The following is a 25,872-nucleotide window of genomic DNA, read 5'->3' on the forward strand; positions in this document are numbered from 1 at the left end:
AGCCTCAAGTTTAAATCCGTTAGCACTGCACGGTGGCCAGGATCAATGCAAGATGCTCACGTGTCTTTGTAAACAGCGAGATAGGGCAAATACTTAGGGAAAGATTGGCGGGCACCAAATAGAACATAATTTGATTGGAGATCTTGCCTATCCTCTGTCTGAACGATTTTTAAAATCATATCAAAGAGCAGGTGCAAAAGAGGTAAAAGGTTTGGTGTGATTTTCATGGAGTTCTAGATAGACAACATGAATTCATTCATCGATAACTTCAACTTTGGTGTAGGCAACTTTCAACATTGTTCTAATTTCTAATAGGAACAGAAACTTTTCAACCGTACTCTGAACAGTGATAAATCTTCAATTGAGCGAGCTTTTGCTCGCTTTAAAGGAAAATTTTTACGGTTATAGTATCTTTACATGAGGCGATTAGATTCGATACCAAGAGTCATCATTGCAACTTGCTGCCTACATAACTTCATAATAGAAGTCGATGGTTTTGATGAGGAAGATGACAATGACACAACACAAGAGTATTGTGTCAAAGGATTGGAAAATAAGGGGAAATCTGCTAAGGCCATTACCGATCCTATCATCGCTAAGCACTTTGCATCAAATAGGAGAACGAAACTTGTGAATAGAACACAGTCTGTAAACGTGGCTAGGTATTTTTACACATTTCTTGCCTAAGTATTTATTTTAAAAAATTCAAACTTCGTTCTTTGAATTGGTGACTATGCTCGTTTTCCAAGAGCCAAATTTTCCAGCAAGCTTTATCGATTTTACTAGCTCCACAACTCCAGGGAAACGATGCAAGTTAATGCCAGTTGAAGAAAAAAACAAAGAAAAAGGACCAAAGAAAGAAGAAGAAAAGAAGGAGAACGGAAGAAAAGAAGAGAAGAAAGAAAAAGGATTTTTCTTTTACAATACCCATAAACAGATGCAGGTGTGACGCCATAAGATCCTGACCTATAAGCAGATGCAGGTGTGACGCCATAGGATGCTGACCCATGAGCAGAGGCGCCATAAGATCCAGATCCGTATGCAGTGCTGTAAAAAGGACTTTGAGTAGCTTTTAGAGCGAAGACTCGTCCAACAAACCCAAAAACACTGGATTTTTCATTTGAAGACGATGGAATTCGGAAGAGGTATACCCGTCCACATCGCGGTTCGGATATTTTTACATATACCGACCATCGGAAATTTCGAAAACGTTTCCTCAAATATGACTATTCCTTAAATATGTACATATTTACATTAGAACCTTAACAATATTAATTACAGATAACGTTAAACGCAGACACAGTCTGTTTAACTAACAAACAGGCGCGGCTATTAAAAAATGATAAAAGATGGTACATGGATGGAACATTTAGCATCATCAAAAAACCATTTATGCAGATGTGGACGATAAACGTTTTCATTCGATATGGAAACGAAAAGAAAGTGGTTCTATGGCCTCAACCTGTATATCCTCCTTGAAGTTCTCTACGAGAAGGCTATATAGGTTTATATATACATCAAGATGCTTGAACAGGGTCAACAACTGAGAAAACATCGAAAAACTTTTAAATAATTAAATTTAAAGCTGTTTGGTTTGTGGTACGACTATTCCAAACAAAAGATAACGACCGCAGAACTGTTAGAACAATGTGCAGATATTTACACAAAGTTCAACGCAATTAAATATGCAAAAACGGCAAACGATGCTCGTCTCTTTGAGTTAGAGACAGAATAGAAATTAAGTGTATGAATAAAAAAAAAAATCAAGAGCTCTGCTCTGTTACTACGCAACCACGCCACTGCCAATGTCTCGACTAGAGGTGGCAATATATCTATGTTCATGTAGACGTATCAGTTCATTTAGATATATCGATATCATTACTGACGATCACGATTGTCGGTATCACTATATCGATATCAAACACCATCTAGTGATAAAAGAAATAACTATTAAAGGGCATCTAGGTTTGAAAAAAAAAACTATTCCTCTTTTTTTCGTTCAAAATTTTCAGCGCGCTTAATATCTATATTGTCGTTATCCAATGTTTATTTCAATTTCCTGGCAATACCGCCTGTTAATCGGGATTGTTATTTCTGTGACTGACAGATAGCTTTAGTCAATATTATTTCTGTGATTGACATATAGCTGTAGCCTATAGTTAGTATTACTTGTAAAGATGCCGAAGAGAGAAAATCGAGTGCTGTGTGGGATTACTTTGATGATATTAAAGTTGATGATAGGCGGATATGGAGATGCTTGTTATGTCAAGAAAAGCGTGAATTCAAAGGGAATACAAGAAATTTGTGGTCTCATCTGGCTAAAAGCAAAGATGAGAAGCACATTGAGGCTCATAATTCTATTAAGGATAAGTGTCTGCCTCCCAGGAAAAAAACCAACACTTCTGATAACCCCCCCCCCAAAGAAAGGGAACAGGCAGATACGGCATCGACATCATCATTGAATAATTCTAGTTCAGCGGCAACTAGTAGGACACATTTATGTTTAATATTATGCATTTAAGTAGATCAATAACTATAACTATTAAATATAAATAGGTGACACTTTTGAATTGGGCAATATGCCATATTCAGCTTCAAGTATAGTTGAAGGGTTTTTTCTGGCTTTGGGCTCATTTATTGCGAGATCAATGCAACCGTTGGCGTTGGTGGACGACCAAAATTTTCGCGATTTGATTTTTTATGTTGAACCGTTGTCAATATTGTCAATACCGTATCGTAATACTATGACACATACCATTTTGCCCCAATTATACTTATTTATTAAAGAATTTTATGTTATTTAGTAGATATGTTCTAGATTGTAGACTTTTTCATTTATTTTTTCCCATTTAGGGAGGCAAAGGGAAAGTTATTTACAGAGTTGGCCAGAGTCAAATATATTGGAAGCAACCCGAAATGCCTTAGTTTCTCTCCATACGAAGATTCCCTTTCGGCATGTTCCGGGCTCACCACCAAACTTGGCTAAAAATTCGTCCGGCCGCATGTTCGACTCATTCTTTGTCATGATAGATTGGTCTACCCGACTTGGAAGAATCGTTCCAACGGCGTTGACACCGTTCTCGCGGAGCTTTTCCAGGAGGGAAATGCTCGTAAAGAACCGGTCAAAGGCACTACGAAACTTTGATCTGTCAGGGGTTCACAAAGATCAAAGACAGCTTTCTTCACCGCCTCGTTATTACAAGATCTTCCTTGCTTTTCCCCAATCTGAGCTCCTCGATAGATCTCAAACTTATAGTTTTACCCTCTTTTGCAACAGCGGCTCCAAATTTTGAAACCTGACTTGATCGGTTTGTTCTTCATCTTCTGCCTCAGCACTGAGCGGCCTTTGAATTTGACCATAGACTCGTCGATGCTCTGACCCCAAGGAGGCTTTCTACACGCGTCAAAGCGGTAATTGAGTTTATCGACCAGAGGTTGGATCTTACGGATAGGATCCGGCCTCTCTGTCGTCTGGGCCGGGTCGTCCGAATCCGGGTCAACAGTATCCCATGGACTGGTGCAAACTATGTGTTTAGGGATGAATTTGAATCTTTCGCGAGTCATGGCCTGTTGAATTATTCCGAGCCCGAGACCAGTATCTGGTTGCTCCTAACAGAACATCGACAGCTCGGGCAGACGGTTATAACCGATTAAGAACTCTATGCGAAAGAAGGCTGCAAGTTCTTGGTCTGTGACAATCCCCCCAGCAGGCAACCGCGGGCCGATCTGCCTACCTTCAGTCTCACAGCAGTACCAAAATTTGACTGTTTAAAAGAATATCTTCAAAAGAAAATCCGTATTTTTTTTGAAAATTAAGAGCTCAACGATGCCAATTATCAAATCACCATCAACGAGTTGAAAAAGGCTTACGGAAAAAAGAAGTGCTAATCAACGCCAATTTTGACAAATTGGATTCTCTACAGCCGGTGAAAGATGCGAAGGATTTCGCAGCTCTGCGAAACCTTCAACTCACAATCCAGTCCCACATTGGTACACTGGAGACTCTTGGAAAAGGGAAAACAACCTACAGAAGCCTCCTGGGGACCAAGTTGATTTTCTACGAAAACTGGACGGAAAAAGAAGCCAATGATTCGAAAGACATTGATTGTGCGCTTAAATTCATCCGTGAGCAAACACAAGCAGCCGAAAGATTCAGCGGATTGAAAGTGGCCGAGATACCAAAACAAGCTCAAAACAATCTTTAGCAAAAACAAACAACGTCTCCAGCTACAGCCTCGCAATTAGCAACGGGAGTCAGAGTGAATTCGACTAACCCGGTAAAACAGAATAAAAAACCACAAACTAATTTTTCTCCTTCCAACACAGGGGCGAGAGACTTCAACAGACCTTGTATTTTTTCCAACCAAGGGCATTGGCCATCAAAATGCCCCAAAAATGTAAAAGAAAGAAAAGAAGTCATAGCAGAGCTTCAGAGATGTACCAAATGTTTCGGAACGTCACGAAAACAAAGATTATACTTCACCACGAAACTGTAATCGATGTGGAGGTAGACATAACACGGCACTATGCGAGAGAAAAGAGACGAGATTCACAGATACACCCGGAGCCGGAACATCCAGCTCCACAGTATCAGGAAACGCCGCTGCCGTCACCACACCATGTGCACGTAAGATTTAATATCCAATTACCTGAAAATTCTTGTAAAAAACATGTTTCCTTTTGCACTGTGAAAATTAAAGATTTAAAGGAACAGGAGTTTGATTTTGTAATTGAACAATTCATTAAAGAACTTTTAATTTTGAAATCCGATGAAAGGATGTTGCTTGACATTCCTCACCGCTCTGGTTTCCATGTCCACGGAAAATTGGTTACTTTCTGTGCCGAGACAAAGGGAGCACATAAAATTGGTGGTTTTATGAGTTCATCAGCTTAAAAGTTGCGTCGTGTCTAGAACATCAGTATAAATGAAATTTGAGAACATGGAACGACAGACAACGTCGTGTTTAGAACGAAGTAATCACTTGATTATCAGGCGCAGGATGCGTTTGTTAATTTCCGAGTGGTAATGAAGTACAGGAGTAAAGGGTGTGTGTCCTTTAAATCAAAGAAATTTTGTTCATTTCAGGGAAAACCTTTTATTTGATTGTATGCATGACATCCCAGAAGAAGTTGGCCCTTTTTTGTTAAAATTGGGCATTGAAGAGTAGAACATTAACAAAAAAGATTACGGACTCAATGCGCTGTGCTTAAATGAAAGAATTGCGTCATTTCGTTTCGGGAGGTACGACTCAACTAACTAAGCAAGCCCTCGATTCACGGATGCTAATTTGAACGAGGAAGTTAAAGCAGCGTGCTAATCAAAGTCTATGCACCGCTCGAAATTTCCCGTTAATGTTTGGGGATAGAATATCTAAAGATTACCCACACTATAATTTGTTACTTTAGTTTATTTCGATTTGTGATATTATCTTTGCTCCAGCTTTCAAAATTGCACACTGTGTATATTACGCACAATTTAATTATTGTAATATCTTGAAGGTTATGATATCAAGGATATTTGAGCAATTCAATTTTTTATTTCCTGGTGTCCAATCTGTAAGGGTCGTTCGAGACCTTACTTTTACTTATACTAAATAACACATAAGTGATCATCAGAGGATGACGCTTATGTATTACACTTTAACACTACACATACAGTACAAGCATACAGTTCACAAGAGACCACAAGAGATAGTTAAGGCTTATATTACCAGAGGCGAGTCCGGAGCAGACTGCCTTCTGGAGGGAAACACGGGGCCTTTTATACTGCCCGAGACGCGTGAGTCATCGTGAGTCATCGTCTGGGTATTTAGGTCACGCCGGTGTCGCCGTTGAACTGTAGACGGTGGTGGACGGAGTTGCTGTAAAGGTCGTGAGTGCATCCGCACTTAAGCTGCACGCGTGCACTCGCACTTGAACTGCGCGCGTCCGTGGTGCGCGTGCGCGTGCACTGCGTATGAGCGCGGGTTGCGCATGCGCGCACAACTGTAGATGCGCCGCTATACTTGGCTAGCTGCTCGTGCGCTCCCGTGGCTGGTTCCGGACACAGTACATGACAGATACATATAGTTCAGCCGATCCTTACAAATCTATTAATAAAATGCACCACTTGATGCATTACCCTGACATGATGAAACTATATGGGTGACCTACAAGGTACTGGTGCATGAGATTCGAATCTTTTATTTATAATCTTAAAACGTCGTGCACAGTTCATTGAAAATTTCACAAATATTTGTAAGTCTTTGGCGTGTCATGTGCAGAGTTTCAATTATTTAAACTTGGCTGAGAATTATGTTTAATACGAAAATTATTGTGGGCCCACCCGGGAAGAAAAAAATGTCCCCATTATGACGTTATCAAATCGCTCTCTGTATTTCTCGATCAGGAGTGCTCACTGAATCCTTCCGACGTTTGTTCAGTACCAAATTGGGTTTAACTGGGCGGTCGGGAGTACCGACCTGGGGGTATTATAGTTATTAAAAAAAGTTACGAAACAGAATCAAGTTTACCCAAATTTTCTGTAATTAGAAATGTTATTGTCAAAACCAAATCTCAAATTTTACTCGTTTTGTCTGTTTTAAAAACAATCTCTTTCAATACTAAATATCACTCGTACCTTGTTGAAGAGAGAACTCACAAAAAAACATAGTATTGAACATTCTAGAATGTTGGTCTGTTGAGCCACTTGATTTTGTTAAAACTTTAACTGTAGATTCAAACAAATATGGGAACCTCCGTCACATTATATAGTAATTTTCTATTTCAATTCACACATTAGATTCAGATCAAACATCGTTTTGTCTGTTTGCCCCCTTTGAATCATCAAAAATAATTACTAAACTCTAAAGTACTAAAAATTATAGACCTCTTGCACATCGCGGATAGCAGGATTCTTGTAGTCCGACAACGCTGCAATCCGTCATATTGAGAAAACCACACCCTTTTTTAACACTGTCTCTTATAAAAGTATTATTTTAAAGTGTTTTTTCTCTTAACTGGTTAACAACTTCGACTAAAGGATAGAATTGAAAAATACTACATCATTCAGGTAATCCGTAGTATGTAAGTTTTCCATTATTGTAGTAGTGGAAGTCATATTAATAAAATGTTTTGTACAGGGCATATGGGCATTGTTTACATATGTAGGAGCCAAACATGTATAGTATACATCTAATTTGTTACATTTTCCCACTTAAACACTTGGTAATTCATTTTTTCAAATTATTTAGATCGTAATGTGTGACGAGGAATTGGTGGTAAATGCTGTAATCGAATTATTTGACCTTTTCAGCTATTCAGATAGTTTGCCAACCAAGGCAAAAGAACGCTATCTTTCGAAGTTGGCTGACATTGGTTGTGATTGTCCTTACACAATATCCAACACATTCTGGTCTTCTGGACGGGATATAGATAATGTTATTCCACCAGATGAAAGAGGTGGTCTATGGAACTATCTAGTCTATGGCAAGAGCCTCTACACTGATAGCGGAATGAAGAATCACAAAAGTTGTAGTTCTTATAAAATAATCGCTGGGGAAGGATTATTTTTTTATTTCAAATGTTTAAAATTGAGCAACTTAACTGTAATTTGTACTGCAAAAGTACATCATTCCATGTCTTTTAGTTTATTAACCTTATTAGTCTTATTGTCCTTATTAACTGTATATATTTTCTTATAGCCTTAGTGAATGCTTTAACCACGTTGGTGCTGTGTTATTTGCAGCTAAATTGATCAATGCACAAAAGACAGAGTTATCTGTCACGGAAAATATATTTTTGAAATGTATTTTATGTATTTTAATTTTATGTTATTGGCCTTTCAAGATACATAGCAAATTCTTTCTTGAGTGAGATGTAGTCTGCATTCATTTTTTCAAGTTGCGCTGTTAACTTTTAGATTTGATTTTGTAAGTCACTCACCAATTGTGGTGAGTGTTCACTTGGTGACGGTTCTTCGTCGACCAGGATGTGGGACTGTTTTGATGTTGACAGGTCCATTGGAGAATCTCGAAGTTCTTCAGTAAGTAGAACTTCACTTGAATTCAGATTTTCACTAACCTCAAAGGGATGAAGACTGTGTATATCGTAATGTTGATATTATCTTCCTTTTTATGTTGTGTATAGTTTGCTAAAGTGTGCATAACCATAGCCTCTGCAACAACGATACACTATTTAATTTCTAAAATGTCTATGAACTTAAAAATTTCTAATGTATACCTCTGTTGTAGCTATACAGCACTCTTCTCTGTAAACGAGTGCTATATGTGATAGCTTTGATCAATGATAATGAAGGAGCCCAATCTGGATGATTTTTATGTAAATAGTAGCTTGGTTTTCCTAATACAGTAAAATAAGCTTACAAATGGTTATGAGTTAAGTACAATATTTGGAGCTTACCAGATATAAAATGACGATTACACACTAAGTATTTTGTTTTGATGTTAGCATCACTGATGTTTAATCTAGCTAACCACAGTTCTCTTCTTTGTTGGATAATTATTGAGTCCGATGGGTATTTGTTATCTGGAGAGACAGGAACACCAAAAAATCGTACTACGCCAACTGACTTGTATCCAACTCACTATTGCATTGTTTGGACAACCTCTGACAACACACTTCTTATAAAACGTTGACATTTTAGGGGATGCCCTATACAAAACATTTTAGTAATATGACTTCCACTACTTCAATAGTGGAAAACTTACATGCTACGGATTACCTGAATGATGCAGTATTTTTCAATTCTATCCTTTGGTCGGAGTTGTTAACCAGTAAAGAGAAAAAACACTTTAAAATAATACTTCCATAAGAGACAGTGTTAAAAAAGGGTGTGGTTTTCTCAATATGGCGGATTGCAGCGTTGTCGGACTACAAGAATCCTGCTATCCGCAATGTGCAAGAGGTATATTGCAGAAAATGGATGAAAACTGTAATGGTATGAAAATGTGGAGTGCAAATGAAGTGGAATGCTTTTTTAAAATCAAAGAGATTTGGAGAAAACGTTACTGAGATACTTAAATGTTTATATATAAGTAATTTAACAATAATTATTATGGATCTGAAATTATAATCCAATTTTTCTTAACTACAATTCAACAAGAAACGAAATTAACGGTTAATCTTTCCTGCTGCTGAATGACACAGAATTGGCTGCCTGGCTGGCACGGGTTTCAAGATTTTGTCCAGCTGCTAAGTATAAACGACGTTTAATGGAAGTATTGCGTAGTAACAACAGTGCAACCACCCAGCAGTAAGTATATGAAGTGTTCAATCGGCGTAAAGAAACTTACAGCAGTGCTGGGCCTGGTGATGGATGTGAGGATGAAAGATTCCCTGTGAAAACGTGTTACTTTCAAGCAAATAAAATCTCGTGACTGAAAAGCCGCCAAGTTCACAGCAGGTGCTTCAAGAGGTATGTTTGGTTTAAATATCTTTTGTGTTTTACGAAAATTCAGCTAACATGAATTTCATGTAGGATAAGATAAAAGTAATAGAAATTCTAAATTCAGACAAGCTTGGAAGACAGATTGTTAAAAACCTCATTGAGAACAATGAAGCATTTGCAACGCATGAAAAAAGGAATTAAATTGTTCAGCTAAAAAAGCCAGCTTTGACTATAAACTAGGTCGCCTTTTCCTTTTTGAAAGGGTGATTACTTTTTTTAAATGCTTAATCGAAACGCTCGGTTTTCTTTTGCCATAGGAAAATTATTGCATTTCAACCTTGGCTTAGAGAAAAATTCTACATACCATAAGTAGTCATTCCTTGCTGTCACCGGGACGATGGAGCACCCTATTTATTTCAGTTTGGTGATTGAAGAAAAAGTTATTCATCTAGAATGATAATGCTCTAGAAAATTTAATGTTTTATTTTCTTTATTTCTATTTTTTTGTCTTGAATATTCTCAGTATAAAAGCGGTTTTCGAGATTTTTTTAGTAAAAGAGGCAAAATAAGCGCGTCAAATCAAGATTTTGTCAACGCACCCGAACACATTGCAAGCGATGAGGCTCTTGATTACTGAATTAGGTCACAGGCATTAATGTTATTGTCTCTCGTTCTGCAACTCACATGGAATGACTTTCGAAGTGATTTTACATATTGTTTCATAATCAAGTCAACTTCAGTTTTTAATACAATCAGTTTTAATACAATTTTTTAAACAATCAGTTTTTAATCATTAAAACGTAGTATTGTTCTGTATGTGTACCGCAATCCCGATTCTTTTTGTACGAATGATGTCATGTTTTCAATAAAGACATTTATTAAATCACATATTTAAGTATTTACATTTATTGTACCCACACTTATTCCATACTTTTTTGCCCACTTAATGTGGTTTTTTAATTACAATTAATTAACCACACTTAGGCCCTAAGTGGAGAGGCACACCTTTATTTGGGTGTGCCCCAAACAGGAATAGTCCACTTATAAGTGGGTACCCACACTTTTTAGCGGGGAATTCCATTTCCACACTTGTAATTGGAGTAAAGTGTGGGTTAAATTTTTTCTGTGTGGAAAAAGGCTGTTTTCCAATAATCGCATCATAAAAAGGTGTGAAATGCCGTTTAGGAACATCCGCAACTTTCCAAGTTCAGGAAACTCCCTTACGTCTTGTCTTTGGTATAACAAGTTACACGGTGGAAGGTAAACCCTGGAGCTATCATCCTCGGATATTTGTAGAAACACTATTTGCACGGAACTTCTGGACGTAAATTTTCCGATCTTTATACCTTATCTCGGTTTGACACCGATCTATTAAAATATAAACTGAAATTCGTGTAACTAAATTAAACATTTGTTGGCAATGGAAAAAGTTACAATTCAAAGACTTCGAACTATTTCAATGACCTTAAATAATGTTCTTTCACTCTGTCCCGCTTAACGTGGTGTTTCACAGTTCCGGGAAGAGTTTCTATGAACGCTTTTTTATGTATATTCCTTGATGATTTATATAATTAATTGATTTGATGATTTCTTTAATTATAGGGGAAAAATGCCCCCCCCCCCTCGGCCCCTCCCCGTCTGCCAAGTAGAAAAAAAAATCGATGTAAAAACTGAAAGGCTACGAGTACGTAGTCCAGTGATGAACGTTTGACTGTGTAACATACGCCAACTGTTCAAATCTGTCAGTATAATCAATAAAGTAGTTGAGGCACATTAGTCACTCTGATGGCTGTCAGTGTTGCAGGGAATAGTGTTCCCCATTTGTTTTCCCCAAGATAGGGAGTAGAATCATTATTTTTTCTAGTTGGCCTAGCCTAATATTGATTCATTCTTATTTCAAAGAGTGCATATGAAAGACAATTTTTTCGTGAATGCCCCATTACGGTCTAGCGGTTCAACAACAAAATCTGGTTGGATGACGGAAAAGGATTTCGTGTTGTTCTTAGAACACCTCGTCAAACATATTCGCCCATCTGTAGATAAACCGGCTTTGTGGACAACCATGGATTTCATTTGCCCGTGGAAGGACTTAATTATGCCAAGGCAAATGGCATTATAATGTTTTCCTTTTCATCGACTTCAACCACTGCATTTATCAGTTTATGGCCCACTGAAAAATTATGTAAACGGAGCTATAGAAGCCTGGCTGAAGAATCATCCAGGCCATCCGTCATGTTCCAGGAATTGTGAAGAAGGCTCTTCCACGTCCTATCACACCCAAAAACATTATGGCTGGATTTGAAAAAGCAGGTGTGACCCTTACAATCGAAACATTCTCACCGAAGAGGACTTTGTTCCGTCAATGGTGACAGATCGACCAAACCAAAACCAGACAAACAAATTTTAATCGTTGCTTTTGCCTCCTAATACGCTTGAAGAAATCTATGTGATCCCAATTTAAGAGATACCCGTAGGTGATTTAATAAATGCCTTTTTGGTTGAGCAAGGATCATCATCTCCAAGTAGGCATACATCCGTATCATCACAAGCAACAACAGACGGATCAGTGTTGGATAATTTCCTCTTCCCAAGGGCCTACAAAGACGGCTGTTCAAATTCCGAGACAACGAAAGACGGCTATTCTAACCAGCACTCCTGTTAAAGAAATGATTGAAAAAGTGAAAGAGAAGACTTTTGAGAAAGTTAAAAAAAAGTTGTTTGCTTAACAAAAGAACTCTACCAAGAGAACTGTACCGAAGAAAGAAAAAAATGAAAAAATGGACTAAGACTATTGGGCCTAACGTAGACGATCAAGAATATTGATGTTTAGTTTGTCAAAGGCCCTATTCAACGAGCAATTCGCCTTTAATTCAAATATTCAATGCAAAAAGTCATATGAATGAGCTCATTAGGATTGCGTGGACGAAGATTCTATCAAAGAACAGTTATTTGGTGCGATAACCATGAAGTACAGAAGGAGTACCACCGCCTGCAACAGAGCTTTGGGGACGATTGATGCTACCGCGAGATGGAAATCATTATTATGAGATGGAAATCATTACTAATTTAGATGGAATAATGTGTGGTTTTAAAATTTCTAGATATTTTATTATGATTTAAAAAAAATTGGCAAATTGACTATGTTTAAATACCAAAAGCGCTCGTAGCGGGTAATTATTACACTTTTTCAAGAATTTGTCGACATGGCAATTTGACTTGGTTTCGAGAATGAGATTGGAAATCAAAGCTGTAAGGAGTTATTCAAATATATCATTTGTTCGTCGATGACTGCTAATAATAAGTAAAGTAGTTCTGTGAAAATTAGTCACACATTTCCAGTTCTTAAATTTTTTTCTCTCTAGGCTGGTTTTTTATATGTGTTACTTTTACCATATTTGGGCATCAAAAAGCATTTGTGTAGTTGCTGACAAATAGCAGTGCTGAAGTGAAACTAATAATTGTGTCACAATATTGCATCTTAATAGTATTAGAATCATCTGTCATTTTTTTAAATCAATAGTCAATACCAAGGATTTCCTCAGTTTTCTGATTACATGTTAACAGTGGAGATATTGGATCTTGTTTTTTTCTCTCTGCTTCTTGTAAATTTCATCAGCGAGGACTCTATCCACCAGCAATAACCGTAATTGACTGCCAATCAAAACTGCTGAATCAAGACTTCCCATTTTCAAATCAGTGTAAATTCAATTATAAATTCATTGGCAAAGTAAATAAAGAAAAATAATGAAAAAAATAAATAAGCAAATTAAATAAATTCGTTGTTAATTCATTAATTATAACATTGTTATTATTATTTTTTATTTTTGTCAAAATGCCGAGCTCTACCCAGATTTTAGTGAGTGGATGGAAAAAATGGAAGGCGAGAACAAATATTGTAAGTGTCGGTGGTGTAACCACAAATTTTTCTTGAGTTACATGGGAAAAGGTGCACTGATTAGTCATGCAAAATCACAAAAAAAAACTTAAAAGATCTTGGCCCAGAAAAGAATTCAAGCTTCGGTTTCAAACATCTTAAAATCTAGCTCAGTCAGCACAGCAGCACCAGGTAAAATTTTTCTATTGTAAATGTGTTTGCTTTCGTTAAATTATGGATTGAAAATGTAGATAGTAAATTAATTCGTTATTTTCTTATATATATATTAAGTATTCTAATTTCGTCAGATAACTAAAGTCAGTGTAGTTTTTAGTGTTTGATCGGTGTTTAACTTAACACTTGTTATCTGTATGTTGAATGACGATGATGATTTTGTCTCACAAACAATGAAAGGAAAGAAATCTGATTTTCCCAAGGAAAAAGTGGGCAACAAAGCATCAAAGACTGCGCACTCAACTATAATGAAACAGAAATCATCATCATCATCAAAAGATGTATTGTAAGAAAGTGAAAGAAATACTGTCTCCGATGGTTGGCTATACATTTTTTTTCCCCTTACTCAATGGATCTCTAGATTGAAGAAGGAAAACGAAATGTGGACAGAACACGACCGCTCGACGGACGAAATTATTGATATTCTTAAGCAGATTAATGCTGTAAATTTCTACACTCCTATTGGATGTGTAGGGAAATTAATTGAACTTTCTGGCAAAATGCCATTGCACGGCAATCATATGATTCCAAGTTTACAAGCTAACTTTGAAGTAAATATCTTATTTCATATAAAACATGTAACAAATAAAAACAAATTATATTCCTAATTTTCAAGGAATTAGGATTGAAAGACAAAGACATCGCTTGGAAATTGTTTTGCCCTGTCATAGTTACAATTGTGTGCTCTTCTCAATACACCTAGTTTACGCCACATTGCAATATAAGTAGCCATTGCGATAACAATGTCAAGATGGCCGAGTGGTTAAGGCGCCAGACTTAAGATTCTAATTCAAATAATAGATAAATAGGTAATCTTGTGATATCCGTTACTTGGCATTCTGGTCTTCGAAGAAGGCGTGGGTTCGAACCTCACTCTTGACAAAACCTTACTTTCAAGTTTTTTTCTTTTTTTACTTTAAATCTTCTTCTCCATTGAAAACACATACGTGTCGCAATAGTTAACAGTCACTCAAAGCAAACGGGCATAATTTAAGGGGTTGTAACTCAGAAGTAGAGTGCTCGTTTCGCATGTGAAAAGACCAGAGTTCAATCCTCCGAAACTCCAATGTAGTGCAAATAATCGAGAGGTAAAAAGCAAGTATCAGGAACATACTGGTAGTCTCGATTGTCAAGGGGTTGTAACTCAGAAGTAGAGTGTTCGCTTTGCATGCGAAAAGCCCGGTGTTCAATCCTCCGCAACTCCATACTATAATCGCAATCGTTTTGAAAAAAAAAAACATTGTCATGTCTGCCAACAGAATGAAACTACATTCCACATTTTTACGAATATCTCGTGAAAAGTGTAAATACCCAGTGATCAAACCAGTACTTGCAAAACGATAGGGCATAATCTTTCTTATCCTTCTTTTTCTTCTACTGGTAGAAACCGGCTTTTGTCGTCCCAGCGGTATTTTCTGACTGCCATTCGGTTGTGGCACTGTCGATTAAACCTGTCATTATCCTCGAAAATTGAACAGAAAAGCATACAATTGCCATTAATTATTGATATTTTGCCCTGTCATAGTTACAATTGTGTGCTCTTCTCAATACACCTAGTTTACGCCACATTGCAATATAAGTATCCATTGCGATAACAATGTCAAGATGGCCGAGTGGTTAAGGCGCCAGACTTAAGATTCTAATTCAAATTCAAATAATAGATTAATAGGTAATCTTGTGATATAAATTACTTGGCATTCTGGTCTTCGAAGAAGGCGTGGGTTCGAACCCCACTCTTGACAAAACTTTACTTTCAAGTTTTATTCTTTTTTACTTTAAATCTTCTTCTCCATTGAAAACTCATACGTGTCGCAATAGTTAACAGTCACTCAAAGCAAACGGACATACGTTAAGGGGTTGTAACTCAGAGGTAGAGTGCTCGCTTCGCATGTGAAAATACCAGAGTTCAATCCTCCGAAACTCCAATGTAGTGCAAATAATCGAGAGGTAAAAAGCAAGTATCAGGAACATACTGGTAGTCTCGATTGTCAAGGGGTTGTAACTCAGTGGTAGAGTATTCGCTTTGCATGCGAAAAGCCCGGAGTTCAATCCTCCGCAACTCCATACCATAATCGCTTTCATTTTGAAAAAAAGATCATTGTCATGTCTGCCAACGGAATGAAACTACATTCCACATTCTTACGAATATCTCGTGAAAAGTGTAAATACCCAGTGATAAAACCAGTACTTGCAAAACGATAGGGCATAATCTTTCTTATCCTTCTTTTTCTTCTACTGGTAGAAACCGGCTTTTGTCGTCCCAGCGGTATTTTCTGACGGCCATTCGGTTGTGGCACTGTCGATTAAACCTGCCATGATCCTCGAAAATTAAACAGAAAAGCATACAATTGCCATTAATTATTTATATTTTGCCCTGTCATAGTTACAATTGTGTGCTCTTCTCAATACACCTAGTTTACGCCACATTGCAATATAAGTAGCCATTGCGATAACAATGTCAAGATGGCCGAGTGGTTAAGGCGCCAGACTTAAGATTCTAATTCAAATAATAGATAAATAGGTAATCTTGTGATATCCGTTACTTGGCATTCTGGTCTTCGAAGAAGGCGTGGGTTCGAACCTCACTCTTGACAAAACCTTACTTTCAAGTTTTTTTCTTTTTTTACTTTAAATCTTCTTCTCCATTGAAAACACATACGTGTCGCAATAGTTAACAGTCACTCAAAGCAAACGGGCATAATTTAAGGGGTTGTAACTCAGAAGTAGAGTGCTCGTTTCGCATGTGAAAAGACCAGAGTTCAATCCTCCGAAACTCCAATGTAGTGCAAATAATCGAGAGGTAAAAAGCAAGTATCAGGAACATACTGGTAGTCTCGATTGCAAGGGGTTGTAACTCAGTGGTAGAGTATTCGCTTTGCATGCGAAAAGCCCGGAGTTCAATCCTCCGCAACTCCATACCATAATCGCTTTCATTTTGAAAAAAAGATCATTGTCATGTCTGCCAACGGAATGAAACGACATTCCACATTCTTACGAATATCTCGTGAAAAGTGTAAATACCCAGTGATAAAACCAGTACTTGCAAAACGATAGGGCATAATCTTTCTTATCCTTCTTTTTCTTCTACTGGTAGAAACCGGCTTTTGTCGTCCCAGCGGTATTTTCTGACGGCCATTCGGTTGTGGCACTGTCGATTAAACCTGCCATGATCCTCGAAAATTAAACAGAAAAGCATACAATTGCCATTAATTATTTATATTTTGCCCTGTCATAGTTACAATTGTGTGCTCTTCTCAATACACCTAGTTTACGCCACATTGCAATATAAGTAGCCATTGCGATAACAATGTCAAGATGGCCGAGTGGTTAAGGCGCCAGACTTAAGATTCTAATTCAAATAATAGATTTATAGGTAATCTTGTGATATCCGTTACTTGGCATTCTGGTCTTCGAAGAAGGCGTGGGTTCGAACCCCACTCTTGACAAAACCTTACTTTCAAGTTTTATTCTTTTTTTACTTTAAATCTTCTTCTCCATTGAAAACACATACGTGTCGCAATCGTTAACAGTCACTCAAAGCAAACGAGCCTAAGTTAAGGGGTTGTAACTCAGAGGTAGAGTGCTCGTTTCGCATGTGAAAAGACCAGAGTTCAATCCTCCGAAACTCCAATGTAGTGCAAATAATCGAGAGGTAAAAAGCAAGTATCAGGAACATACTGGTAGACTCGTTTCACAAGGGTTTATAACTCAGTGGTAGAGTGTTCGCTTTGCATGCGAAAAGCCCGGAGATCAATCCTCCGCAACTCCATACCATAATCGCTTTCATTTTGAAAAAAAAAAATCATTGTCATGTCCGCCAACGGAATGAAACTACATTCCACATTCTTACGAATATCTCGTGAAAAGTGTAAATACCCAGTGATCAAACCAGTACTTGCAAAACGATAGGGCATAATCTTTCTTATCCTTCTTTTTCTTCTACTGGTAGAAACCGGCTTTTGTCGTCCCAGCGGTATTTTCTGACGGCCATTCGGTTGTGGCACTGTCGATTAAACCTGCCATTATCCTCGAAAATTGAACAGAAAAGCATACAATTGCCATTAATTATTGATATTTTGCCCTGTCATAGTTACAATTGTGTGCTCTTCTCAATACACCTAGTTTACGCCACATTGCAATATAAGTATCCATTGCGAAAACAATGTCAAGATGTCAGAGTGGTTAAGGCGCCAGACTTAAGATTCTAATTCAAATTCAAATAAAAGATTAATAGGTAATCTTGTAATATCCGTTACTTGGCATTCTGGTCTTCGAAGAAGGCGTGGGTTCGAACCCCACTCTTGACAAATCCTTCCTTTCAAGTTTTATTCTTTTTTACTTTAAATCTTCTTCTCCATTGAAAACACATACGTGTCGTATTAGTTAACAGTCACTCAAAGCAAACAGACATAAGTTAAGGGGTTGTAACTCAGAGGTAGAGTGCTCGCTTCGCATGTGAAAGACCAGAGTTCAATCCTCTAAAACTCCAATGTAGTGCAAATAATCAAGAGGTAAAAAGCAAGTATCAGGGACATACTGGTAGTCTCGATTGTCAAGGGGTTGTAACTCAGTGGTAGAGTGTTTGCTATACATGCAAAAAGTACGGAGTTCAATCCTCCGCAACTCCATACTACAATCGCTTTCATTTTGAAAAAAAAGATCATTGTCATGTCTGCCAACAGAATGAAACTACATTCCAAATTCTTACGAATATCTCGTGAAAAATTTAAATACCCAGTGATCAAACCAGTACTTGCAAAACGATAGGGCATAATCTTTCTTATCCTTCTTTTTCTTCTACTGGTAGAAACCGGCTTTTGTCGTCCCAGCGATATTTTCTGACGGCCATTCGGTTGTGGCACTGTCGATTAAACCTGCCATGATCCTCGAAAATTAAACAGAAAAGCATACAATTGCCATTAATTATTGATATTTTGCCCTGTCATAGTTACAATTGTGTGCTCTTCTCAATACACCTAGTTTACGCCACATTGCAATATAAGTAGCCATTGCGATAACAATGTCAAGATGGCCGAGTGGTTAAGGCGCCAGACTTAAGATTCTAATTCAAATAATAGATAAATAGGTAATCTTGTGATATCCGTTACTTGGCATTCTGGTCTTCGAAGAAGGCGTGGGTTCGAACCTCACTCTTGACAAAACCTTACTTTCAAGTTTTATTCTTTTTTTACTTTAAATCTTCTTCTCCATTGAAAACACATACGTGTCGCAATCGTTAACAGTCACTCAAAGCAAACGGGCATAATTTAAGGGGTTGTAACTCAGAAGTAGAGTGCTCGTTTCGCATGTGAAAAGACCAGAGTTCAATCCTCCGAAACTCCAATGTAGTGCAAATAATCGAGAGGTAAAAAGCAAGTATCAGGAACATACTGGTAGTCTCGATTGTCAAGGGGTTTTAACTCAGTGGTAGAGTGTTCGTTTCGCATGCGAAAAGCCCGGTGTTCAATCCTCCGCAACTCCATACTATAATCGCTTTCATTTTGAAAAAAAAACATTGTCATGTCTGCCAACAGAATGAAACACCATTCCACATTCTTACGAATATCTCGTGAAAAGTGTAAATACCCAGTGATCAAACCAGTACTTGCAAAACGATAGGGTATAATCTTTCTTATCCTTCTTTTTCTTCTACTGGTAGAAACCGGCTTTTGTCGTCCCAGCAGTATTTTCTGACGGCCATTCGGTTGTGGCACTGTCGATTAAACCTGCCATTATCCTCGAAAATTGAACAGAAAAGCATACAATAGGGTCGTTGCATAAAATTTCGATTTGTTTTAAACATACTTCGTGAGAATCAGTTTTTCACGCTGATTCTCATGGTATTTTTTATTTTTTTTTAAAATCAATAGAAGTGTGTGTTTTTCTAGTTCAAAGTTCGAATAAGTGCCTCCCATTTCAAAACGGGGTCTCAGCCATTTTTGATGGGCGGTGCTTAATTTCTGATCAATTTGTAGACGACACTCACCAAAATGACCCTTTTCGTACTGCCTACGGCTGAATACAACCCTCTTTCAACCTTAGGGTCTTAAGGGGAAATACGAAAAGGGTGATTTTGGTGAGCGTCGTCTACAAATTGATCAGAAATTATGCACCGCCCATCAAAAATGGCTGAGACCTCGTTTTGAAATGGGAGGCGCTTATTCGAACTTTGAACTAGAAAAACACACACTTCTATTGATTTAAAAAAAAAATAAAAAATACCATGAGAATCAGCGTGAAAAACTGATTCTCATGAAGTATTTTTAAAACAAATCGAAATTTCATGCAACGACCCTATTGCCATTAATTATTGATATTTTGCCCTGTCATAGTTACAATTGTGTGCTCTTCTCAATACACCTAGTTTACGCCACATTGCAATATAAGTAGCCATTGCGATAACAATGTCAAGATGTCCGAGTGGTTAAGGCGCCAGACTTAAGATTATAATTCAAATAATAGATTAATAGGTAATCTTGTGATATCCGTTACTTGGCATTCTGGTTTCGAAGAAGGCGTGGTTTCGAACCCCACTCTTGACAAAACCTTCCTTTCAAGTTTTATTCTTTTTTACTTTAAATCTTCTTCTCCATTGAAAACACATACGTGTCGCAATAGTTAACAGTCACTCAAAGCAAACGGACATACGTTAAGGGGTTGTAACTCAGAGGTGGAGTGTTCGCTTCGCATGTGAAAAGACCAGAGTTCAATCCTCTTAAACTCCAATGTAGTGCAAATAATCGAGAGGTAAAAAGCAAGTATCAGGAACATACTGGTAGTCTCGATTGTCAAGGGGTTGTAACTCAGTAGTAGAGTATTCGCTTTGCATGCGAAAAGCCCGGAGTTCAATCCTCCGCAACTCCATACCATAATCGCTTTCATTTTGAAAAAAAGATCATTGTCATGTCTGCCAACGGAATGAAACTACATTCCACATTCTTACGAATATCTCGTGAAAAGTGTAAATACCCAGTGATAAAACCAGTACTTGCAAAACGATAGGGCATAATCTTTCTTATCCTTCTTTTTCTTCTACTGGTAGAAACCGGCTTTTGTCGTCCCAGCGGTATTTTCTGACGGCCATTCGGTTGTGGCACTGTCGATTAAACCTGCCATGATCCTCGAAAATTAAACAGAAAAGCATACAATTGCCATTAATTATTGATATTTAGCCCTGTCATAGTTACAATTGTGTGCTCTTCTCAATACACCTAGTTTACGCCACATTGCAATATAAGTAGCCATTGCGATAACAATGTCAAGATGGTCGAGTGGTTAAGGCGCCAGACTTAAGATTCTAATTCAAATAATAGATTTATAGGTAATCTTGTGATATCCGTTACTTGGCATTCTGGTCTTCGAAGAAGGCGTGGGTTCGAACCCCACTCTTGACAAAACCTTACTTTCAAGTTTTATTCTTTTTTTACTTTAAATCTTCTTCTCCATTGAAAACACATACGTGTCGCAATCGTTAACAGTCACTCAAAGCAAACGAGCCTAAGTTAAGGGGTTGTAACTCAGAGGTAGAGTGCTCGTTTCGCATTTGAAAAGACCAGAGTTCAATCCTCCGAAACTCCAATGTAGTGCAAATAATCGAGAGGTAAAAAGCAAGTATCAGGAACATACTGGTAGTCTCGATTGTCAAGGGGTTGTAACTCAGTAGTAAAGTGTTCGCTTTGCATGCGAAAAGCCCGGTGTTCAATCCTCCGCAACTCCATACTATAATCGCTTTCATTTTGAAAAAAAAAACATTGTCATGTCTGCCAACAGAATGAAACTACATTCCACATTTTTACGAATATCTCGTGAAAAGTGTAAATACCCAGTGATAAAACCAGTACTTGCAAAACGATAGGGCATAATCTTTCTTATCCTTCTTTTTCTTCTACTGGTAGAAACCTGCTTTTGTCGTCCCAGCGGTATTTTCTGACGGCCATTCGGTTGTGGCACTGTCGATTAAACCTGCCATGATCCTCGAAAATTAAACAGAAAAGCATACAATTGCCATTAATTATTGATATTTTGCCCTGTCATAGTTACAATTGTGTGCTCTTCTCAATACACCTAGTTTACGCCACATTGCAATATAAGTAGCCATTGCGATAACAATGTCAAGATGGTCGAGTGGTTAAGGCGCCAGACTTAAGATTCTAATTCAAATAATAGATTTATAGGTAATCTTGTGATATCCGTTACTTGGCATTCTGGTCTTCGAAGAAGGCGTGGGTTCGAACCCCACTCTTGACAAAACCTTACTTTCAAGTTTTATTCTTTTTTTACTTTAAATCTTCTTCTCCATTTAAAACACATACGTGTCGCAATCGTTAACAGTCACTCAAAGCAAACGAGCCTAAGTTAAGGGGTTGTAACTCAGAGGTAGAGTGCTCGTTTCGCATGTGAAAAGACCAGAGTTCAATCCTCCGAAACTCCAATGTAGTGCAAATAATCGAGAGGTAAAAAGCAAGTATCAGGAACATACTGGTAGTCTCGATTGTCAAGGGGTTGTAACTCAGTAGTAGAGTGTTCGCTTTGCATGCGAAAAGCCCGGTGTTCAATCCTCCGCAACTCCATACTATAATCGCTTTCATTTTGAAAAAAAAAAACATTGTCATGTCTGCCAACAGAATGAAACTACATTCCACATTTTTACGAATATCTCGTGAAAAGTGTAAATACCCAGTGATCAAACCAGTACTTGCAAAATGATAGGGCATAATCTTTCTTATCCTTCTTTTTCTTCTACTGGTAGAAACCGGCTTTTGTCGTCCCAGCGGTATTTTCTGACGGCCATTCGGTTGTGGCACTGTCAATTAAACCTGCCATTATCCTCGAAAATTGAACAGAAAAGCATACAATTGCCATTAATTATTGATATTTTGCCCTGTCATAGTTACAATTGTGTGCTCTTCTCAATACACCTAGTTTACGCCACATTGCAATATAAGTATCCATGGCGATAACAATGTCAAGATGGCCGAGTGGTTAAGGCGCCAGACTTAAGATTCTAATTCAAATTCAAATAATAGATAAATAGGTAATCTTGTGATATCCGTTACTTGGCATTCTGGTCTTCGAAGAAGGCGTGGGTTCGAACCTCACTCGTGACAAAACCTTCCTTTCAAGTTTTATTCTTTTTTACTTTAAATCTTCTTCTCCGTTGGAAACACATACGTGTCGCAATAGTTAACAGTCACTCAAAGCAAACGGATATAAGTTATTGGGTTGTAACTCAGAGGTAGAGTGCTCGCTTCGCATGTGAAAAGACCAGAGTTCAATCCTCTAAAACTCCAATGTAGCGCAAATAATCGAGAGGTAAAAAGCAAGTATCAGGAACATACTGTTAGTCTCTATTTTTGAGGGGTTGTAATTCAGTGGTAGAGTGTTCGCTTTGCATGCGAAAAGCCCGGAGTTCAATCCTCCGCAACTTCATACTATAATCGCTTTAATTTTGAAAAAAAGATCATTGTCATATCTGCCAACAGAATGAAACTACATTCCACATTCTTACGAATATCTCGTGAAAAGTTTAAATACCCAGTGATCAAACCAGTACTTGCAAAACGATAGGGCATAATCTTTCTTCTCCTTCTTTTTCTTCTACTGATAGAAACCGGATTTTGTCGTCCCAGCGGTATTTTCTGACGGCCATTCGGTTGTGGCACTGTCGATTAAACCTGCCATAATCCTCGAAAATTGAACAGAAAAGCATACAATTGCCATTCATTATTGATATTTTGCCCTGTCATAGTTACAATTGTGTGCTCTTCTCAATACACCTAGTTTACGCCACATTGCAATATAAGTAGCCATTGCGATAACAATGTCAAGATGGCCGATTGGTTAAGGCGCCAGACTTAAGATTCTAATTCTAATTCAAATAATAGATTAATAGGTAATCTTGTGATATCCGTTACTTGGCATTCTGGTCTTCGAAGAAGGCGTGGGTTCGAACCCCACTCTTGACAAAACCTTCCTTTCAAGTTATATCCTTTTTTACTTTAAATCTTCTTCTCCATTGAAAACACATACGTGTCGCAATCGTTAACAGTCACTCAAAGCAAATGGTCAAAGGGGTTGTAACTCAGAGGTAGAGTGCTCGCTTCGCATGTGAAAAGACCAGAGTTCAATCCTCCAAAACTCCAATGTAGTGCAAATAATCGAGAGGTAAAAAGCAAGTATCAGGAACATACTGGTAGTCTCTATTTTCAAGGGGTTGTAACTCAGTGGTAGAGTGTTCGCTTTGCATGCGAAAAGCCCGGTGTTCAATCCTCCGCAACTCCATACTATCATCGCTTTCAATTTGATAAAAAGATCATTGTCATGTCTGCCAACAGAATGAAACTACATTCCACATTCTTACGAATATCTCGTGAAAAGTGTAAATACCCAGTGATCAAACCAGTACTTGCAAAACGATAGGGCATAATCTTTCTTATCCTTCTTTTTCTTCTACTGGTAGAAACCGGCTTTTGTCGTCCCAGCGGTATTTTCTGACGGCCATTCGGTTGTGGCACTGTCGATTAAACCTGCCATGATCCTCGAAAATTGAATAGAAAAGCATACAATTGCCATTAATTATTGATATTTTTCCCTGTCATAGTTACAATTGTGTGATCTTCTCAATACACCTAGTTTACGCCACATTGCAATATAAGTAGCCATTGCGATAACAATGTCAAGATGGCCGAGTGGTTAAGGCGCCAGACTTAAGATTCTAATTCAAATTCAAATAATAGATTAATAGGTAATCTTGTGATATCCGTTACTTGGCATTCTGGTCTTCGAAGAAGGTGTGGGTTCGAACCCCACTCTTGACAAAACCTTCCTTTCAAGTTATATTCTTTTTTACTTTAAATCTTCTTCTCCATTGAAAACACATACGTGTCGCAATCGTTAACAGTCACTCAAAGCAAACGGGCATAATTTAACGGTTTGTAACTCAGAGTTAGAGTGCTCGCTTCGCATGTGAGAAGACCAGAGTTCAATCCTCCGAAACTCCAATGTAGTGCAAATAATCGAGAGGTAAAAAGCAAGTATCAGGAACATACTGGTAGTCTCAATCGTCAAGGGATTGTACCTCAGTGGTAGAGTGTTCGCTTTGCATGCGAAAAGCCCGGAGTTCAATCCTCCGCAACTCCATACAATTATCGCTCTCATTTTGAAAAAAAGATCATTGTCATGTCTGCCAACAGAATGAAACTACATTCCACATTCTTACGAATATCTCGTGAAAAATGTAAATACCCAGTGATCAAACCAGTACTTGCAAAACGATAGGGCATAATCTTTCTTATCCTTCTTTTTCTTCTACTGGTAGAAACCGGCTTTTGTCGTCCCAGCGGTATTTTCTGACGGCCATTCGGTTGTAGCACTGTCGATTAAACCTGCCATGAACCTCGAAAATTGAACAGAAAAGCATACAATTGCCATTAATTATTGATATTTTGCCCTGTCATAGTTACAATTGTGTGCTCTTCTCAATACACCTAGTTTACGCCACATTGCAATATAAGTAGCCATTGCGATAACAATGTCAAGATGGCCGAGTGGTTAAGGCGCCAGACTTAAGATTCTAATTCAAATTCAAATAATAGATTAATAGGTAATCTTGTGATATCCGTTACTTGGAATTCCGGTCTTCGACGAAGGTGTGAGTTCGAACCCCACTCTTGACAAAACCTTCCTTTCAAGTTATATTCTTTTTTACTTTAAATCTTCTTCTCCATTGAAAACACATACGTGTCGCAATCGTTAACAGTCACTCAAAGCAAACGGGCATAATTTAACGGTTTGTAACTCAGAGTTAGAGTGCTCGCTTCGCATGTGAGAAGACCAGAGTTCAATCCTCCGAAACTCCAATGTAGTGCAAATAATCGAGAGTTAAAAAGCAAGTATCAGGAACTTACTGGTAGTCTCTATTTTCAAGGGGTTATAAATCAGTGGTAGAGTGTTCGCTTTGCATGCGAAAATCCCGGAGTTCAATCCTCCGCAACTCCATACTATAATCGCTTTCAATTTGAAAAAAAGATCATTGTCATGTATGCCAACAGAATGAAACAACATTCCACATTCTTACGAATATCTAGTGAAAAGTGTAAATACCCAGTGATCAAACCAGTACTTGCAAAACGATAGGGCATAATCTTTCTTATCCTTCTTTTTCTTCTACTGGTAGAAACCGGCTTTTGTCGTCCCAGCGGTATTTTCTGACGGCCATTCGGTTGTAGCACTGTCGATTAAACCTGCCATGATCCTCGAAAATTGAACAGAAAAGCATACAATTGCCATTAATTATTGATATTTTGCCCTGTCATAGTTACAATTGTGTGCTCTTCTCAATACACCTAGTTTACGCCACATTGCAATATAAGTAGCC

General features: G+C 37.9%; 1 long non-coding RNA gene and 15 other non-coding genes across 16 annotated transcripts; 15 read left to right on the forward strand and 1 right to left on the reverse strand.

Annotated features, from left to right (window-relative positions):
- Positions 1–7,808: 7,808 nt before the first annotated feature.
- LOC124330069 lies at positions 7,809–8,566 on the reverse strand. Its single transcript, XR_006916832.1, has 3 exons — positions 8,401–8,566; positions 8,221–8,340; positions 7,809–8,155 (listed from the first exon to the last, which is right to left on the reverse strand). It is a non-coding gene; the product is annotated as an uncharacterized LOC124330069 (long non-coding RNA).
- A 5,675-nt stretch (positions 8,567–14,241) lies between these two features.
- On the forward strand, positions 14,242–14,378 carry Trnal-uaa. The gene is made up of 2 exons: positions 14,242–14,278; positions 14,334–14,378. It is a non-coding gene; the product is annotated as a tRNA-Leu (tRNA).
- Positions 14,379–15,095: 717 nt separating this feature from the next.
- Trnal-uaa lies at positions 15,096–15,238 on the forward strand. The gene is made up of 2 exons: positions 15,096–15,132; positions 15,194–15,238. It is a non-coding gene; the product is annotated as a tRNA-Leu (tRNA).
- A 250-nt stretch (positions 15,239–15,488) lies between these two features.
- Trnaa-ugc lies at positions 15,489–15,560 on the forward strand. The gene has a single exon. It is a non-coding gene; the product is annotated as a tRNA-Ala (tRNA).
- Positions 15,561–15,953: 393 nt separating this feature from the next.
- On the forward strand, positions 15,954–16,090 carry Trnal-uaa. Its single transcript has 2 exons — positions 15,954–15,990; positions 16,046–16,090. It is a non-coding gene; the product is annotated as a tRNA-Leu (tRNA).
- A 250-nt stretch (positions 16,091–16,340) lies between these two features.
- Trnaa-ugc lies at positions 16,341–16,412 on the forward strand. Its single transcript has one exon. It is a non-coding gene; the product is annotated as a tRNA-Ala (tRNA).
- Positions 16,413–16,805: 393 nt separating this feature from the next.
- Positions 16,806–16,942, forward strand: Trnal-uaa. The gene is made up of 2 exons: positions 16,806–16,842; positions 16,898–16,942. It is a non-coding gene; the product is annotated as a tRNA-Leu (tRNA).
- Positions 16,943–18,518: 1,576 nt separating this feature from the next.
- Trnal-uaa lies at positions 18,519–18,655 on the forward strand. The gene is made up of 2 exons: positions 18,519–18,555; positions 18,611–18,655. It is a non-coding gene; the product is annotated as a tRNA-Leu (tRNA).
- A 1,633-nt stretch (positions 18,656–20,288) lies between these two features.
- Positions 20,289–20,360, forward strand: Trnaa-ugc. Its single transcript has one exon. It is a non-coding gene; the product is annotated as a tRNA-Ala (tRNA).
- A 393-nt stretch (positions 20,361–20,753) lies between these two features.
- On the forward strand, positions 20,754–20,890 carry Trnal-uaa. Its single transcript has 2 exons — positions 20,754–20,790; positions 20,846–20,890. It is a non-coding gene; the product is annotated as a tRNA-Leu (tRNA).
- A 716-nt stretch (positions 20,891–21,606) lies between these two features.
- Positions 21,607–21,743, forward strand: Trnal-uaa. The gene is made up of 2 exons: positions 21,607–21,643; positions 21,699–21,743. It is a non-coding gene; the product is annotated as a tRNA-Leu (tRNA).
- Positions 21,744–22,853: 1,110 nt separating this feature from the next.
- On the forward strand, positions 22,854–22,925 carry Trnaa-ugc. The gene has a single exon. It is a non-coding gene; the product is annotated as a tRNA-Ala (tRNA).
- Positions 22,926–23,318: 393 nt separating this feature from the next.
- Trnal-uaa lies at positions 23,319–23,461 on the forward strand. The gene is made up of 2 exons: positions 23,319–23,355; positions 23,417–23,461. It is a non-coding gene; the product is annotated as a tRNA-Leu (tRNA).
- Positions 23,462–23,705: 244 nt separating this feature from the next.
- Trnaa-ugc lies at positions 23,706–23,777 on the forward strand. The gene has a single exon. It is a non-coding gene; the product is annotated as a tRNA-Ala (tRNA).
- Positions 23,778–24,170: 393 nt separating this feature from the next.
- Trnal-uaa lies at positions 24,171–24,313 on the forward strand. Its single transcript has 2 exons — positions 24,171–24,207; positions 24,269–24,313. It is a non-coding gene; the product is annotated as a tRNA-Leu (tRNA).
- A 250-nt stretch (positions 24,314–24,563) lies between these two features.
- Positions 24,564–24,635, forward strand: Trnaa-ugc. Its single transcript has one exon. It is a non-coding gene; the product is annotated as a tRNA-Ala (tRNA).
- Positions 24,636–25,872: the final 1,237 nt, after the last annotated feature.

The sequence above is a fragment of the Daphnia pulicaria genome, chromosome 1, assembly GCF_021234035.1.
Source record: "Daphnia pulicaria isolate SC F1-1A chromosome 1, SC_F0-13Bv2, whole genome shotgun sequence".
Taxonomy (NCBI): domain Eukaryota; kingdom Metazoa; phylum Arthropoda; class Branchiopoda; order Diplostraca; family Daphniidae; genus Daphnia; species Daphnia pulicaria.